This window comes from Hemicordylus capensis, chromosome 3, assembly GCF_027244095.1.
Source record: "Hemicordylus capensis ecotype Gifberg chromosome 3, rHemCap1.1.pri, whole genome shotgun sequence".
Classification (NCBI taxonomy): Eukaryota; Metazoa; Chordata; class Lepidosauria; order Squamata; family Cordylidae; genus Hemicordylus; species Hemicordylus capensis.
This window is the reverse complement of record NC_069659.1, coordinates 152,749,040-152,762,922: the sequence shown is the minus strand read 5'-3', so window position 1 is coordinate 152,762,922 and position 13,883 is coordinate 152,749,040. Positions and strand designations below refer to the sequence as shown.

The window sequence follows — 13,883 nt, the reverse complement described above, 5'->3', positions numbered from 1 at the left end:
GGAGTATCCATCCTGTACATCTTTTCACTGTGGCATCATTGCTGGCGTGTGTGTTGGTGTCCCTCTGTCTTCAACAGCTAGTCAGGCAACAGTCTTTGTGCCTGAATAATTTTTATTTCATGTTTGTGCATGTGTCAGGAGAAAGGTATTTAAACAAGAAAAGTCATGCCTCTATATTATTTATTCTGTATAACTTAAAGGCATATGTGTCCCTTCAAAGCACATATATAGATTTCACTTTAAAAAAAATGTTATGTAAATGTAAAAACAAAAATCCATACCTAGGTCAAAAATGGATACCAGGCATGGCAAAATTCAGTGCTCATTTGCAATATGAACAAAAATCAAAGCCTAAACCCATCAGGAATATGTCTGTGGTTGCTCTATAGAGCAATGGAAGTTACTTCCCTGATATTGCTACTAGTCTCTTGAATCAGTATAGGTAGCTTGACATTGGCACAAAAAGAATGAAGGAGGAAGGGAAACCTCACCATAGAGGGAGAAGTGGGGCACAAAAGTCAGCTCACTCTGTTTCCCTTATTCCTAATTGCATCCACTTCCCCATATTCCATTACTAGTGCTGTGCACAGGTCAAATTATTAACCCAATCCCAATAATGATCTAGGCCATTCTTGCATTGTGCACATGGTGCAAGGAATAATCTGGATGACACTGAGCTGATAATCAATACGACTAGATGCACAGGGATCGGGGTGCTTACCTTTCAACGAAGAACCAGCTTCTCTGAAGAAATCAGCTGTTTTCTGAGCAGCCACAATGGCAGTGTTAGAAATTGCTGCCCTTCCTTCCCTGGTTGCTCCCTCAGTGCACCAGGATGTTTTCTACATTACACACTGCAACAGTTTCACAATGTGTCTGCTAAGTGCCCCTCTGCATTGCCTGTGTTTTGCCATTGCAGTCACTGCGCTGTCAGCAAGGTGCCATATTTCTGATGGCTTCTTTCGGGTTTTATTGATGTGTTGCAGCCCTATAACGTTGTATATGCATTGCAGGAAAATAGCTGCATTTTTCCATTGTAGGAGGCTTGCTCCGTAGTTTATGCATTGCAGTGTGGTGTGGTGTGGATGGTTCAAATCACAGTGCAACAATTTGTTGATTTTTACAGCCCATTTCCATCTCGTGCACTATATATATAAAGTTCCCCTCCATTGTGCCCCATTACAACCTCTAATGTTCACCAAGGGCAGCCTATGGCTTTCATATGTGCCACTTAAAGCACTTCTGAGTCCTTCTCATGGTGTGCTTTGTGAAAAAAGCAGTTTTAAATGTGCCAATCAATGCCAAAGTAACAAGCATTTTAAGATTCTTGTTATCTTTGAGTCACCTGCATAAATAGGTGTTCTGCTTGAAGTGCATTTTTAGTCCTCTGCTTACCATTTGTTCCCCAAAGAGTTGTACACATTTACAAATGCCTCTCTATTTTTGCCACCCAATTCATAGGCAGTGAAAATTGTGGGGACGGGCCAAAAAGCGATCTTTTTGGCCTTGGATCTAATGTGACTCTCATCACTGGTGGTGGCAGTAAAGCTTCACCTGGCAAAAACCACTCAGAATAATGCTATGTGATCTCATAGTCTTGCTTGGAGCGAGGTTGTGAGAGAAAGTATGGCAACCACAAAACAGTGGTGGCAGCACAATATCAGGTAAGGCAGATTTTGGCTTCCATTTCACCCCTGAGTCCAAGATTTCAGCTTCGCAAAACAATGTTTTAATCTTTTCCTTTTCATCTGGAAGTTTCTTTTCCAGTCACAATTAGCAAGCACTGCATCTTTATTTTTATTTTATTTTATTTATCTATTTATTACATTATAAAATTGTGCTGCCATGTTTTTGCCTCCCTAATAATGGACTGCACTGCAATGGTTCTGATTTGCCGAGTTCTGAGTGCTTGAGTTTCATTGCTCAGAACCTCTCATAGCAACTCGCTAGCAGTGGAGTTACTATGAGACGGTTTTTGCTTGTTGTTTGTTTGCCTCCTTTTTATCTGAAACTTGTTGGGCTTGATAAGGAACCCAAGGGTTCCTCTCTTTTTGTGCCTTTTTGTGCCTTTTTGGTGGCACCCCCAGCTCCTGGTTTTCCTTCTTTTACTAAAATAGCCCAAAGCCTACCTGTTTCAGCTGGCCTTTGGGGTTCAGAGTTAAGTGGGAGAAAGGATGGGGAAATTTCGTGAATTCTGCTTTGTTGACTCTCTCTCTCTCTCTCTCTCTCTCTCTCTCTCTGTTGATTTTGTTGCTCATTCTAAGGCAAGCTATAAATTCAAATTATAAATAAAGGGCACTATGTAAAAAAAAAATCACGATTTAAAATTCACTGAAATTGGTCAGTAGATTTTTCAAGTGGAGGGGGAGTGTAAGGGGAATAAACCTCCATCCCACCACCTGGAAAAGCATCCAGGGTTTTTGCGGCTGGCTGGCTGGCTATTGAAAAACACTTACCATTCATGATAAAAGAATGGGCAGGCAGCCACTGGGTGTTAGGCAGACAAATAAAGTACATATTCACAGGCCTGCCTTGTGCCGAAAGCAATCAGAGAGTTAAAATCATGCATCTTGTTTTAACAGGAAGGTGGGAGAGGTGAAAGTGGGGGAGAACCCAGAATGAATTTGAAATCACATTATGTTACCTATAATTTTTTTTTAAACTTCCTGCCTTGTAAAAAATGGTGTACCTGCCCTGTGGTAATAGAAGCTTTGTGGATTTGCAGACAATGGGGCAACAGACAGAGTCACCTGATCCACCTTTCAGACCTGGTGAGAACTAGAGAATAAAACAGGCTACAAAACACCTGAAACTGCTGGCACTGGGAACATTTCCTGTCGAATTTAGTCGGACAACAGACACAAAGCCTGCCCTGTAATTAAATCCCACCATGATCTACATTTTCCAGTCATGTAATTAATACTTCCTCTCTACAAAGCAATGGAATAATTTAAAAAGCAGATTCCCCCCCTCCAAACCTTCTTTCTCTCTCCAAGCCAGGGTCTATAAGAGAGCTTGGCATGCACCTTTTAGCTACAGGGAAGTGATTTGCCTGTTCCATTTGCTAACAGAAAGCTGCAATTAGATGCTCAGTGCTCTCTTTGTCCTAGGAGAAGAAAATGATACTTCCTTCCTGTTTAAAAGCCGTGAGTGGAGCAGGAGCCGGGGTTGCGAGGGGGTGGGGGGGAGGAGAAGGAGAGCTCTATCTATTCAGCAAGGTTTTATGGAATTTATAAACAGAGGGGGCCAGGAAGGTTGCCCCAACAGAGTCAATATTGTCCTACAACACAAAAGTCAAGGTGTAGCCAATTATTGGAACACAGAATGCTATTCTCTAGGGAGACTTTTGTATTGATTTCCCTGCTCAACAGATGCCTTATGGGATTAGTGCTGGAACAGAGATCTGTGTGACAACCCTCCCTGTCCTGTTTACCACAGTCTTCAAGAATGCAGATGTGAAAAGTGGTTGTCAAACAGACACTCACTAAAACAGGCACCTATTTTTGATGCATTCATTCAATAACTAAAATGTGCCAAAACATGGGAAGCCATGGTCATTCTGTGCATTGTTCTGGGTAGACTGTCAAGCGTTTGAAGAGCTAGTTTATACTAAGGATCAGCAGATAGTTCTGGCTTACAAAAATTCTGGAACAAAATAACTACAAAATCTGGATCAGAATCTGGCAGCACACATGAGCAATACATTACAACCATCATAAAATGGCAGCTTTGAAGCCCTACAGAAGTTGGCTTATTTTCTTTGCCAGGATGCAACTCCTATAGATGAGGACATAACTCAGTGGCAGAAGGTCCCAAGCATCTCCAGGTAGAGCTGAGAAGACCCCTGTCAGAAACCCTGCAGTGCTGCCATCAGTTACATAAGAGCATAAGAACAGCAAACATAAGAACAGCCATGCTGGATCAGGCCCAAGGCCCATCTAGTCCAGCATCCTGTTTCACACATTGGCCCACCAGATGCCGCTGGAAGCATAAAGGCAGGAGTTGAAGGCATGCCCTCACTCTTGCTGTTACTCCCCTGCAACAAACATATTGACCAGGGGTCAAGAAATGTTGGCTCTGCTCACTAGCCAGATAAAAAAAATTACTTTCTGAGCTATGTTTGTACATTATTCATCAGGATTCCCTCCCCCCCATTCATCAGGCATCATTTTTCACTCATCACAGTTAAGTCAGCTAGTCAGATTTCCTGAGCCCTGTTAATGACTGTGATGGACCAAGAGTCTGATACCACAGAAAAGAGTTTTATGTGCTTAAGCCTGCACTGGGATGTGAGAGATGTTTTGTTTTCAGCCTAGTGCCAACACCAAGCTGTGAAGGAGGGAAATACACATAAACAATTTGGACTAGTTAGGGAGCCTCTTCACAGCAAGAGGACAGAACTTTTAGGTGTGCAATTTAAAGAAGCTAGGGCTTCACTTAAACAAAAACAAAAAAATAATGAAACAGCCCTAAGTTATCTGCCCAGTCAAGAACTCTTTCTCCATAATATTGCCATAACCATCTACTCATTAGAAACATCAGCAGTATAAAGCAATGTGGTCATTCTCTAGAACAGAATCCAAGCACACTTCCATATGCCAGCTTTTTTCCAGCAGTCACACCACTGTGCCTATTCCCATGCTGATTACTCCTCATCTGCATGTACTAATAAGATGAGCATGGATGTGGGGACATCAACTGTTGTAGGTTCCAAGTGACGGTATCCCCAGACTTCTGGGATAAGTACTTCTTCTATATTTCCTGGTTTAACTTTGTTGCTGGGAATGTTTACATCTAGAAGTGCCCCAAATGACTTTCTCCAAACCACCCATGGAGACTATGGCTGGAGAGAGATAAATGCTAGATATTTCGAAAGTGGTATGACAGAGGCACTGTTGCCCATGCTCATCCCAACATTGTCTCTGATAACAGGTTTTTGGGTTTTTTTGTAGTGCCTCAATCACCTGAAAAACCTGTGTTTAACTTGAAATAACGGTGGGGCAAAAGAAAATGTGTGTGTGGCAAACGATGCCTCTGTCATATCCTCCTCAACTTCCTGAAGCACTATTGGCAATCTCTAAAGATTATAATAAACTCTCTTCTCACGTTTCCCCCCCTACTTTAACTGAACACAAGGTCCAGGGAGAGGGATAGCAACTATGCTCACTAGCCCTGCCCCGCACCAAATGCTGATGTGTTCAATGCCTACACCTCCGGCAGCCCTGCATTTGGCTGTCTTGGGAGAAAGCCATGGGTATTCATGGTACCCAGCACGGTATTCATGGTACCATGTCATGGTTGTTGGGGGCACTGGCATAAGAGGCAGGACAAGAGGGTATGATCCTGTCCCCTTTCCCTGCATGCAGTGAACATGGGGAAATTATAGGAAGAGAGTTGTCTAGAGGTAGAAAGGGTTTAATATCCCCCATTCTGGGCTCAGAGACCTTCTGTGGTGAGGACTTCCATCTAGGATGGCAAGATGAAGTTCTTCCATCCTAGGCATTCTTCTGGGACACAACCTGCTACTTGCCTTTGTTTATCTGTTATGTACATCTTCCCTTGAGCCTCTACTTCTAACATAAAGCTACTTTAAAATCCAATGAGTTGTTCTAGAAATTCATGAAGCCCAAGAGTTCTGTTGCTTATGGTCCCTAAAACACCAGCCTTCTGACTTGGCAGGGGATTAGCCAAGTGATTATTTATCGACTTGCTATCCCTCTTCCCCTCCAAAGAGCTCAGGGCAGCATTCAAAGGAGCTTATTTTTATTATCCTCACAACAATTCTCTGAGTTATGAATTAGGCTGAAAAAGAGTGATGAGGCCATCCAGTTAACTTGACAGCTGGGCAGGACTTTGGTTTCAAGGTTCTATACTGGCATAGCCACTGCACCACACTGGTTCTCATGATCAAGGTCAACATGGACAGGGGTATTTTAGATTCAGTATTGTTGATCATCATCATCATCATCATCATCATCATCATCATCATCATCAATCATCAACAACATCATCATCCACAGATAGACAAATGGAAAGAAAGGAAAATCTGGTTCCAAGGCATAGAGATAGGGCATGAGACACTGACAAAGCCAACTTTTAAAAAGGAAGAAAACACTAAAAGTTTCCTTTTTATAGCGCAACCAGAGAAGGGGAGAAAGGAAGCTTACTAAGTGCTCTGTCAGCTGCTTATTGGCAGTTTACAAAATCCTATTTAGGGTACGCACTGTCATCATTAATTCATTGAGAAGCAAGCACATCACTCTTTCAACTGCTTTCCTATCTACATTTGACAAGTGCTTACTTTGAAAATAGTATTATTCAGGGCCAGCATTAGGAGTTCGGGGGATCTGGGCATGGGACCATCACTGGGCCTCTTTAACCAGAACGAGGTATAACTTAATGGCAGCTCCACAGAGCAAAGAGGAAAGCAAAACAAAAACTATGTTTGAAAGGTGATTCAGCTTACTCAGACTTTCTCAGCAAGCTCCCACATTGGCCTTAGGGGCTCCATCTGCTCCACCATGCTACTCCCCGAAGCTGGTAAGGATAGTATGGGCAGATACTCACTTCCAAAAACTGGTAAATAAGATTGGATTCATCCTGTTCTGACCAAGATACTGCTCTTAGGATGGGTGGTACATTAGTTTAACAGCCCATATGGTAACTTGCTTTCCTTCTTCTCAGTCTGTATATTTGTAAACAGATATTACAAAAACAACTGTCCAGTATTCTCTCCTCACTAGGAAATCAACCATGTAAAATTATCTTGGAACTTTTAATGGTTCCTCAGGGAAAGGGGAGAGCGTGAAACAATATTTAAACCCTTGACTTCAAAGTGGCAAGTCAGCCAAATATATCTTAAACCCATTCAGACAATTGGGCTCCACGTGGACATCTATCACAAAATGACTGACTATATAAAAATCCATCATTATGCAGACTTTTATGCAGGCAGTCATTTGGAGGCTGGTGGTGAAATACACACTGCTTTGTATGGAGTGCAAAACTGGAATGTTTGTTAAGAAACATGGGGTAGGATCCAAAGTTATCCTCAGTCTGGAATAGGAATGCTTGCTCACAAGCAGTGTTCCCTCTAACAGGAATTCCCAGATGTTGTTGACTACAACTCCCAGAATCCACAGCTACAATGGCTTTTGCTTGGAGATTAGGGGAGGTGTAGTCAAAACATATGGAAATCCCTGTTAGAGGGAACACTGCTCCCAAGTAAGGAACTCCTGTTCCATACCAAGGGCAATTCTGGATGCTACCAATGGTTTACAGTTGTTAACAAGAAATAAGAAATTATGAGGAATCACAAGTAGGGATGTGCGAACCAGTTCAAGTTTGAACTGGCTCGGTTCGACGATTCAAACTCAGACCAGACAGGGCTCTGGTTTTGCCCTTCCGGTCCGAGTTCGTACTGAATCCGAACCGGTTTGGTTTGAACCGGTTTGAACCTGTTTGGATGTGCCATGGAGTACCTAGGGTCTGTTTAAGACTTTGTGTGTGTCCGTCCTCCATTTTGTGGATCATTCCTCACTTTTGCTCCTGGGCTCCATTTTGTGAGCCTATTTTTCAGACTTTGCATTGGCTGGACTATTGATTGTTTGATTGGCCAGAATGAGTCTTGCATTCTGGTAGGCTGTTGAGTGTGCCACTGTTTGAGAGCTGGCACCCTGTTGGCCGAGTGGGGGTGTGTGTGTGCAAAGGTGGGGGCTTCAAAAGGAGGGAGTTTCAAACCTATTTAAGCCAAGCCTCTGGCCTGGAAAATTCTCTTTGGCTGCAGTGGTGGGATCATCGGGACCTTGCTATGCTGACTAGCTGGTGTCTGTGTGAGTCCTTGACTGTGTCTGTCCTCCTGCTCTTTCTTTTGTCTATTCTCTGCCCTGTGTCTGTGTTACCTTAAGCTTCTTTCCCCATCTATTATTGTTGTTCTGTTGTCTTTCTCTCATCCATCCATTCTTTCATTCCTTTATTATTTGGCCAGGGCCCTAGGCCTTGGCACTCCCCACCCCACCCCACCCCATCCATCTGCATTGATTTCCTTAATTTTACCCTGCCTCTCTTCTTGTTCATCTCTTTCCCTGCTGATTTATTTTTGCTTTGATTTTGTTCTTTGTTTAGTGTGCTTTTAAAAATTCTTCTTGTTGTTCCTCCCTCCCTCCCTACCATCCCATCCCCTTCCTGGATCCCATCCCAGGCCAGTCCACTGGCTGACCCAGGGCCTAGGCCCTGCAGCCTGGCCTGGTCTCTCCTGACCTCCTCCTGTGCCATCTGCCCCCCTCTGGAACCCCCTCCCTCTCTGTTTGTGCTTTGCTTTGCATTTGATTGATTTCTGCTGGGTTCATTTTTATCGATTATTGTTGATTCTTGATTATTGTTTGCTGTTATATATTTATTGCTGTGTGGATTTAATTATTGATTTTTGTGTGCCCCTTCTGGGCCTGCTGCCCCCTTCCTCCTGCCATCCCGCCCTCCCATCCAGAGTCCCCCCTCCCATCCAGATTTTTTCCCCCACTGCCCCCCTCCCTCCTAGTCTGTGCCTGTGCCTGCTGCCTGTTTGGGCTTTGTTCTGAACAGTTTTGGTTATTTAGAAAATATTAATTTGATTTCTGCTGTGTCCGTGTGCTCTCTGTTTGATTGATTTCTCATCATCAATATATTATTGAGGAGTTTGTTGTTTTTTGCTCTGTTGTTGTTCATTGATTTCTGCACTTTGCCCTTGTCTTGTTGTTCATTGATTCATTCCTGGTTTTTGTTGTTGATTTTTTGCCCCTTGAGGCCTGGTGCCCCCCCCCATGCCACTCCTGCTCCTCCTGCTCTGCCATCCCCCTCCCATCCAGATTCCCCCCACTGCCCCCCCTCCTAGTGTGCGCCTGCCTGCCGGCCTGTGTTGGTTTTTGAAGATTTTTGGTTTTTTAAATAATATTAATTATTAATAATAATATTAATTAAATTTCTGCTGTGTGTGTGCTCTGATTTGATTGATTTCTCTTATTAATATTATTGAAAAGTTTGTTTGTTCTGTTGTTGTCCATTATTTCCCGGGTTTTTTTGCTCTTTTGCTCTTGTTGTGTCACTCCTGGTTTGTGTTGTTGACGTTTTTTGTTGTTGATTTATTTTGTGCCCCTTGGAGCCTGGTGCCCCCCCACTCCTGCTCCTGCTCTGCTAATCTCCCTCTCCCATCCAGATCCCCCCCCCATCACACACACACACACACACACACAGTGTGGCCCTTGGGCCTGCTGCCCCCTTCCTCTTAACACCACCACTCCCTGCTACATCACCCCCACTCACCCCCCCCCTCTGCCCCCTTGGGCCTTCTGCTGCTCCCCTTCCTCCTAACATCCCCACTCCCAGCTACATCACCCTCACTCACCCCCTTCTCTCTGTGCTGCGCGCTCTCTCTCTCTCTCTTACTCCTGCTCTGCTCTCTCCTCCTCAGAGGCGTAACTAGGGAAAACGGCGCCCGGGGCAAGCACTGAAATGGCACCCCCCCACTGCGCCCCCCCCCCCACCGCGCCCCCAACATACTACATTATACTTAGGTTTTTCCTCACAAGCACCCACCGCCGCCACCAAGCCAGGCCACTGACTGGCCGCCAGGGGCCAGCAAAGCAATGGGGGGGGCGCAGGTGGTGCGGAAGGGATCGCTTGTGGGGAAGGGGGCACCAACGTGCTCCCTTGACTGCTGCAGCGCTGCTGCACTGAGCAGGAAACATTTGTATTAACAAAAAATTTAAAAAAATTTAAAAAATTTGGTCATGGCGGCGCCCCCCCCACTTGACCAGAAAAGATGGCGCCTGGGGCACATGCCCCCCCTGCCCCCCCTATAGTTACGCCTCTGCTCCTCCTTCACTCTCTGACACTGTCTGCTCTGCTCTAGTCTCTCTTCCTGTCTCCTTTCCTTCTTTCATTCCCACAGCTGTAGCCCACAGCACCTGCCATCGGTCGGGGTGTGTGTGTGTGTGTGTGTGTGTGTGTATCTATCTATCTATCTATCTATCTATCTATCTATCTATCTATCTATCTATCTCAATCATTTTGCTTGGGGGTGGGTGGATGAGTCACAAAAAGTGGCTCCTCATTCTGCCTTTCTCAACCATCCTTGACCACCCCGGCTGCCTGTGCCACTCTGTTTGTGTACCAGCTGTGGGGGGGGGGGGGGCTGGTTTGCATGTCTGACCAGCAGTGTGCAGCAGGAGAAGGACAGGAAGAAGAGGGGTGAATGTATGTGTGTGCATGTGTGCACCTTTTGTTGTCCCCTTCCCTAGTTGTTGGTTTTAAATAGGGACTCCTTGCAATGAATTTGGGTGTGGGGAAGGATATTTTGTGATGTGTTGTTGTATTGCTGTTGTTTGCTTGAAAACATGTTGCTTCTTTTGCAAGTTGTTTCTTTTTTCGCAGGTTCCCCCTCCCCAGGCTATTGTTATTATTATGTTGATGATTGCTATTGTTTGTATTGCTTGCTTGCTCTGGGTGGAGTGGGTGGCTTTTGTTAAAGGGGTCATTTAAAATAGGCTAGGTAGGTAGGGTTAGCAATTAAATTGTTGACCCTCCCCCCAAATCTTAAACTACAGTTTAAACTACAAAAAGTGAAACTTCTTTTCACTAAAGAAGGGTTTCATTTGATTTTCAGGTTCCCCAAGCTTTGACTCCATCCCTCCCCGGTAGGTGCTGTGTCCTAATCCCCCCCCCATCTATTTTCCCATAATAAAAAAACTGCCCCCACCCACAACTACTGCACCTAACTGCCTGTGCCACCTATCCAGGGTTCCCCCCTTTACTTAAATTTTAAAACTCCCTCCCCAATTGGCTTTTTCAAATGTAACCAAAACGTTCCCCTCCCCCCCTCAATTGGCCTCCCCCCCCACTAAACGTCTTCCCTTTGCCCCAATTGGCTTTTTTCCAAAAAATTCCCTCCCAGCTCCAAATTAATTAGCCCTTTTTGCCCCTTCCAAACTACTTTTTTTGCCCCTTTCTGGCCTCATACAGTCTCCCACCTTTACTATGTCTGAGCAATGTGAGCGCCTTGTTCAGGCCAGGCCTCGCCTATGGTTGCCAGGCAGAGGTGGGAGAGGCTGGGGGTGGGCTGTGCCTGCGGCTGTGGGGCAGAAAGGGAGAGGATGCAGGGATGAGCCTGACGCTACCCCAGTCCTCCTCATTGCAGACATTAAATCCTATGGGAATTTCCCCCCAAAAAATTCACCATTAATACTAGGGGCAACCAATTGCCTTGGGAATTTGTGGGTGGGGGACACCCATGGGTGCCTACCACCCACCCCAGATTTTTTCCCTAAGTACTCCATAACTTCAGGAGTTATGGGCAACAATGGAAAATATTTTAAAAATTCATAGAAAATCTTAGGAATGTCCAATTGCTTTGAGGTTTGGGTGGTAGTTGGCACCCAAGGGTGCCTACCACCCTACCAAATTTTTGAGGTTCAAACTGGTTCAAATTTGAACTGAACTGGGCGAACCGGTTTTATGCACATCCCTAATCACAAGCTAGGATATAGAACAAATCTGCATGAAGGAACAAGAAGACATGTGCATGTTAAGTTCTTAAAAAGACTGAACTAACAGAAAACAAAGAGCAGAATAGTCACTTTTCACTATACATAAATCTAAAGAATGGTCTACTCCATAGAACTGAGCAGAGTTTGTCCAGCATGTTTAGGAATAGAAGGAGGAGTGAATAGCTGGATGGTGGCTAGTAGTTTCAGTGTAGAGTGGTGAGGATGCATCAAGTGCAGAAGGAAGAAGAGGACTGATTCTGCTTAAGGCCTTTGCCAGCTAGTTTGGGAACATGTGTAATTTCATGGTAAATTTAGCATTGAGTATATATGGATGGCTTCATTTGATTCATAAACATCTGCAGCTGAAGAATATTCATAATGTCACTCTCTCTTGGTGTGGTCATAGATGGGATGACCACCAATGGGGGAAGGTGACTTAATCATCTCAGTATCTATTTGACCAACTGTATCATTGGAAACCTACAATATAACAACAAATTTCCTATAGAAGCGGAGGCTTCTTCCATAAACACAACCCCGCTGGCCTCCCAGGTGACCTGACCACAGCTGTGCTGTGGCCCATTTCAGGCCTTGTACAGGGGTGGGCATGACGGAGGTGGCAGCAGGGGCTCCTTCCACACCCCAGCCTCCCAAATGACCAGCCGGCCACACTGTGGCCTGTTTTGGGCCTCTGCGCATGTGCACGTGGTGGAAGGAGCCTCCGCCACCTCACTCCACCACCTCGCCGTCATCCTCGCTGCCCACACGAGGCCTGGAATGGACCACAGCACAGCCGCCCAGTCACCTGGGAGGCCGGCAGGGTGCTGGAAGAAGCCCCTGCCACCACCATCCTGGCAGCTGCGGGGGCTCCACCACAGCTTGGTTTTAAAGTTAAAAACACTTAAAGGCCACCATTTCCCTCATTCCTCCCCCACTCCTTACATTTATCCTTTTACTAAAGGAGAATCCTGGTCAGATTCCCCTTTACACCAAGCCAGCTCGCAGGGCAGGGGCTTGGCTCGACTCTCCCTTGGACCAGCTCAACTCCATTTGGTTCGAGGGTGAGCCTTCAAGCCGAGCTGGCTTGCACATCCCTAACAGATGGTCCTCGTTATTCACTGGGGTTCCGTTCTCACCTATAGGCACATTAAAAAAAACCACACACACACACATTATTAATGAAACCTTACCCCTATGGGGTAAAGAGCCCCTGGTGGTGCAGTGGTAAAACTGCTGCCCTGTAACCAGAAGGTTACAAGTTCGATCCTGACCAAGGGCTCAAGGTTGACTCAGCCTTCCATCCTTCCGAGGTCGGTAAAATGAGTACCCAGAACGTTGGGGGGCAATATGCTAAATCATTGTAAACCGCTTAGAGAGCTTCCAGCTATAGAGCGGTATATAAATGTAAGTGCTATTGCTATATTGCTATTGCTATGGGAATCCAGGGATTAGGTTCCTTAAGTTAAAAAAGGGCCCCAAAAGCAGAAATAAAGGGAATACAGTACAACACCTTGCTCTCCAGGCCTCGAGCAAGCCCCCGCCCCCAACCCATGAATCCTCAATTTTTTTGTGAATTTTTGCCAAAAATTTCAGGATGTGTGTGTGTGATTTAAGAGCCACAAAATGGCTCCATATTGCAAAATGACAGCCGGAAATGTTAATGGAAGTCATTTTTGGCCACCAAAGAACTAGGTGAATTTTGCCTATTTTTAAAACTGTGAATAAAGAAACTGAGTCTCTTAGATCCAACAGCAAATATGCAAAACTGTGATCTCTGAATCCACAGATAATGAGGGCCACCTGTACTGCTTTTTGTGCAAAAGCATGTGGGACAGAACAAGTGGGTACAAACAGTATCCATTTAGTGTCTGTAAGTGCAGTTCTGCTTTCTTCATTTCTACTCTGAATATTTTGGTCAATCTGTCCATTTCTACAATCCCCAGAATATTGATCAACCATTCCTTGATTTCATGCATCAATGTTTTAGATGAAGTATTAAATTCATATTTACATCCTTGGTATCAGAATGTGTTGTTTTGCTGAAGTCTTTTGGTCTTGGCTGACTTAAACATGATCTTGACCAGGTGTAGAGGTATGGTTGCATAATATAATACCATATTAAGTGTCACCTGGAATCATCATTTTAATTAAGCTTCCAGCTGTTTGAGGAAAAGCAATGCCCTAGTGTGGAATCAATCCAGAGATTCTCCTTAAGCAATGAAGTAAAGTTCAAGTCCCATTTTTTGTTAGATGTCAGGCATACTTTGCAGGGTATGAAGTGCTGGTATTTGAAGAACAGAAGATACATGGTAGAGAAGATTTCTCAGATCTGCGGTTCCCTGTTCAGTTAACTTCCTGCAGCAT

At 44.8% G+C, this 13,883-nt stretch overlaps 1 long non-coding RNA gene across 1 annotated transcript in view; it reads left to right on the top strand.

Annotated features, from left to right (window-relative positions):
* Positions 1-7,717: 7,717 nt before the first annotated feature.
* The window catches only part of LOC128351637 (uncharacterized), a 33,551-nt gene continuing 27,385 nt past the window's right edge, over positions 7,718-13,883 (top strand). The window contains exon 1 of the long non-coding RNA XR_008319926.1: positions 7,718-7,832. This is a non-coding gene — a long non-coding RNA (uncharacterized LOC128351637). The remainder of the gene's footprint in view (positions 7,833-13,883) is intronic.